The 5283-nt window shown below is 45.9% G+C and overlaps 1 pseudogene; it reads left to right on the top strand.

Annotated features, from left to right (window-relative positions):
- Positions 1-421: 421 nt before the first annotated feature.
- Positions 422-838, top strand: LOC123821830 (annotated as a pseudogene).
- Positions 839-5283: the final 4445 nt, after the last annotated feature.

Raw genomic sequence — 5283 nt, 5'->3', positions numbered from 1 at the left:
GGTCTATGCATGTCAGGTACTATGATAGATCCTGAGAGTGCAGCCCTAATAGCATGTGAGGTCCTGGAGCAAAAAGTGGCATTCACTGGGAGCACATGGTAAGAGGCTTTAACCTGAGTCAGGGTTGTCATTAAGGTGATCCTTAAAGAATATTTAGGAATTAGGAACAAAAAGCCGTAAATATTCAGACCTAGACATTAGAAAGAATGCAATTCATTCAAGGGCTCAGATGAAAGGCACATGGCTTAATCCGCAGAGGAAAAGGACAAGCTCAAAATGGTGCCAGAAGGGCATAAGGCAACTATATTAAGAACATGGGACTTAATTCTAAGGGCTGTGGGAAACCATGGAAGGATTTTAAGTAAGGATGTAAAATGATCAGAGTTCACTTTTAAAAAGTTCACTCTAGGCATGCCCGATCATGGTGCAGAGGCAATGTAAGTTCCAGGCACAGAGGCTGTCCAAGAGCAAAGCAGTGGCAGCGGCCTCAGAGTGGAATCAGGGTCCAAGGAAGGGAGGTCATGTTATCGCTCCCAAGAAGGCTCACATTGTGCAGCAGCAGAAGCTCAAGAAGGGCCTATAGATGGGGATCTGGAAGAAGATTGAACATGACGTGGTGATGAAAGCCAGTACCAGCCTGCCCAAGAAGCTGGCGCTGCTGAAGGCCCCAGTCAAGAAGTAGGTAGCCTCTTCCTCCACCACCAAGACAAGACACCTTCCTAAGGATACAGCACCTGCCTCCATGCCCATACCTCTGCGACTAGCTCCATGGGCAGTACTGTGCACCAAAGGAGCCTTGCCCCCAAGAGCCTTGGCTTGCTCCTCGAACTTTGGGTAGGGGTGGCCTGGCCTGTGGGCAGCTGATCAGCACATCTGTAGTGCATGAGTCAGCTTCCCAGGATGCCAAGAACTCAGCAATGGCCCTGAGGACATGTTCACCAACTTTGTGTGCTCCCCTCTTCCCTTCAAATCCTGTGTCCACTGTTTAACCTGGAGCAATAAACCTGGCTTTGTCATTCCTCCTGCAGTCACATGTTCCTGTGAACAGCCTGTGCTGGGACTGTAGGCCAGGTACACTGACCCAGTCAACCCCAGAAATTTCTGCAGACCAGCCACGTGCTCAGGGAAGGGTGATTGGGCTTCTGCATGTCCATCCTGGGAGCTGGTGGAGAGTCTTTACCTCCCTGCAAGCTCAGGTGGTTCACACCAACCTCCTTGCTTGCACACTCTCCCCAGACATGCCCAGTTCACCCCCTGTGACCAGCACAAGCCAGGAGATGTAGTGAGCTATTTTCCCATCTGTAGAATGGGTGTTGACACCATCATGGTACCAATTCAACCAGAATGTATTTAAGAACTGCTTGAAAGCACCTTGATCTATAAAAAAAGTCAAAATGTCTATTAGGCCTATGGCCCAGGCGTTGTTCTAGTGCTTTCTGTACATCACTTCATCCCAGGGTGGGTCATGTTGTTAACATTCTAGAGCCAGTACTTGAACCCAACACTGGCTGAGTCCCAGTGTACACTCTCAGCTAACCATCTGCTGCCTCTGTTTCCACACCAAGATTCTCACCTGTTCCATCCTGGGTGCCCCCTTCCCCGAAGCTTCACTTGAATCTGCTAGACTGGAAATGCCTATGGAGTCAACCAGGAGCTCTGGCTTGGTGACCGCCCTTCCCTCTATTGGAGGAGAGAAGAGAAGCCATTGCTCAGTGACCAGGCTGGGCCCAGGGAAACTTCAAAATGGAAAGTCTCTCCTACAAATTCTGGCTCTACTGCCACAGCTGCTGGTTTTGAGATGTAGATTATGATTTTTATGTGTATGAAATTACTCTCCCTGCTTTTGTGTATGTATGTGTGTGTGTGGTTAAAGCTCACCTATACGTGCTGGTTGGTGTGGTCAGTGGACTGAGTGCCAGCCTGCGAACCAAAGTGTTGCAGGTTCAATTCCCAGTCAGGGCACATGCCTGGGTTGCAGGCCAGGTCCCCAGTTGGGGACATGAGAGGCACCAATTGGTGTATCTCTCATGCACTGATGTTTTTCTCCCTCTCTTTCTCCCTCCCTTTCCCTCTCTCTAAAAATAAATAAAAATCATAAAAAAAAATTTACTCTAACTGCTGTAGATGTTAACTAGTGCTAACTTCTTTTTTTAAAAAAAGACTTTATTTATTTATTTTTAGAGAGGGAAGGGAGGGAGAAAGACAGAGAGAGAGAAATATCAATGTGCGGTTGCTGGGGGTCATGGCCCACAACCCAGGCATGTACCCTGACTGGGAATCGAACCTGCGACACTTTGGTTCTCAGCCTATGCTCAATCCACTGAGCTACGCCAGCCAGGGCTGTGCTAACTTCTTTTCTTGCCTAAACTTTCTCTAACATTTTTAAACCTACGTTAATTTTTATCTCCACATAAGTTGGAAATTCCAAAACTTATTTATCAAAGAAACTATTTTCTAACATCTCTTTGCATGCCTTTTGTTCTTTGGAACACAATTTGAGAAATGCCGACTTAAATAATGTCCTCTGCCTGAGATGCCTCCTTGCCCTGTGAATACCAGTGCACCTTACCGGACACACGTCCAGCCAGCCCGTCTGTCCAGTGCTAGCACAGTGTCTGGAGCCTTTCCCAGATCGTGCTGTCAGCTCTAAAGTCAGCATTCTTCATCCCTGAATCCAGGGCTCTTTTCAGATCTTAAAAGGCTGCAATTCTAAGGTATCAGAGACCTCTGTCTTTTCTGAATGCCTATAGTGCATCATTGATATTTCTCGTGGGCACTCATCAATAGATCTTGTGTAAGAAGGTACAGGTTGACAGTTATTAGTTTTTGCATCTCTCTCACACTCTGTCTTGTCCAGAGGAGGAACTTGTTTGCTACTTATTAATATAAGTATATTAATAAGAGAATATATATAATCTCACCCCTTCAGCAGCCACCCTTCCACATCTTGGACAGAACTACAGTCCTCACAACCTTGTATGGGTGTCTGTCAGCCCACGTGCCTGCAGGCATGCCAGAGGGCAGAGCTCTTCCTGTGCTCAGTTTACTGGGATCCTTAAAGCCTTGGCAAATTCCTATCACCCACCCTATATTTTTAGCCTGTTCTGGAATGTTATTTTATTTTATTTTTTCCTATCCTCACCCAAGGACACCTTTTCAGTGTTTTTAGAGAGAGAAAAGAAGGGAGAGAGAAGGAGAAAGAGAGGGAAAGAGAAACACTGATATGCTGTCTCCTGCATGCACCCCATCCAGGGATTGAACCCTCAACCCGGGTATGTGCCTGACCAGGAATCAAATCTGTCACCCTTCTGTGCCCGGGGCAATGCTCCAAACAATTGAGTCACACTGGCCAGGGCAGGAATGCTTTTTAGAGATCCTCAAGAACATCTGGAATACACAGACTAAGACAGGCATGTGAAGGGCACATTCATTTCTTCACTTGGTGCTTCTCAGGTTCCCAGTCAGTCAACCCATGGAACAGAAGGCTTGTTTCCTATTGTGCCTTTGGGTGTTTCTCAGCCTGCACTTAAGAAGAGGCTTTGTTTGGTCCAAAGGGTGTCACAGCTGCATTTCCCCTTTTGTGATAGTATATGTGTGGAGAAGGCAAGTGGGGAGTAATGGCTTTGGTCACGGAGTGTGTCCCCCACCTCCCACGTCAGTTTGGCTCCCCTTGCCGGGGCTTGTTCCTTTCACTCCTTGTGGGAAGGACTGTCAAAAATGTCAGGATAAATTCTCTGCTTCTACTTGCGCCTTTTCTTTCTCTCCCTCTCCCTCCCTCTTGTCTTTTGATTCTGTCTTGATGTCATCCCTTCAAAGTATACTACCTGTAAAATATTGATTCACAGCAGGCTGCATCTGCCAAGATCAGCTTTCTCTTCTGCTGGCGGCAAGTAATAAACCACCTCAGACACCACAGACCCAGGTGCCAGCTTCAACGTCGCCTCACACACATCTGTCTGTCTTACGTTGCCTGATTCTACATAATGAAACAGCAGTCAGAGACATTTCAGAAGTAGAGAAACCAAGTAACAACCAGTGGGGACATAAAAGAGCCACTGGAGTCTGCAAACAGAGTGTAACAGGTATCACCTCCAGCAGCAGAGGCATCAGAAGCTCCCTGGGTCCCTGATAGCAACTGGAAAAATGTTGAAGGAAGTGTTGAAGGAAGCAAAGCCCCCCAGTTAACTGCCCACAGGAGCATAATTGCAATGGTCCTCCACCTCCTGTCTTTCCTCCTTTCACCCAGTCGTTGTGGGCTGGCTTGTGGCACTGACAACTTATGAACCTGCTGGGAATATCAAATGTAGAGGGAGATCTTATGAAGTAGGCAGTGAATTTTGTTTGCATAGAAAAAAAGAGTATTATTGGCCAGAGAGCAGGGCAGGGTGGTGAAGAGCTTGGGCTCTGGACCCAGAACCTGGGTTTGGTGCTTGGCTTTATGGCTTCCCATCAATGTTATTTGGGGCAAATTACTAAACTTACATCTCCATTTCTTTGTCAGTGTTAATGAGATTATTCTTATGATTCAGTGAATTAATAGTTGTAAAGCATTAAGAATAGTGCTTGGCTGTTGGTGGGAATGCAGACTGGTGCAGCCACTGTGGAAAACAGTATGGAATTTCCTCAGAAAACTAAAAATGAAACTACCTTTTGACCCACCAATTCCACTGCTGGGATTATATCCTAAGAATCCCAAAACACCAATCCAAAAGAACCCAGTGTTCACAGCAACACAATTTACAATAGCCAAGTGCTGGAAGCAACCTAAGTGCCCATCAGTAAATGAGTGGACCAAAAAACTGTGGTACATTTACACAATGGAATACTATGCAGCAGAGAGAAAGAAGGAGCTTCTACCCTTTGTGACAGCATGGATGGAACTGGAGAGCATTATGCTAAGTGAAATAAGCCAGGAGGTGAGGGACAAATATCATATGATCTCACCTTTAACTGGAACATAATCAACAAAAGAAAAAAGCAAACAAAATATAACCAGAGACATTGAAATTAAGAACAATCTAAAAATAGCCAGAGGGGAGGTGGGAGGGGACAATGGAGGGAAGGGCTTTCAGGAACTACTATAATGGACACATGGACAAAACTGGGTGGAAGCAAGGGAGGGAGGTGAGTTTGGCTGGGGTGGTGGGGAGTGGTGGGGGGAAAATTCAGACAATTGTAATTGAAAAACAATAAAATAACAAAAAATAAAGAATAGTGCTTGGCACATAGTGCTATTAAAATATTTATTAAATACATACATACAATTTCCCTGATTGGAAGTCA

Source organism: Phyllostomus hastatus, unplaced genomic scaffold (genome assembly GCF_019186645.2).
Source record: "Phyllostomus hastatus isolate PE091 unplaced genomic scaffold, TTU_PhHast_1.1 phas_contig_40, whole genome shotgun sequence".
NCBI lineage: Eukaryota > Metazoa > Chordata > Mammalia > Chiroptera > Phyllostomidae > Phyllostomus > Phyllostomus hastatus.
The sequence above is the reverse complement of the archived record's forward strand: the minus strand, read 5'-3'. Positions and strand labels throughout refer to the sequence as shown.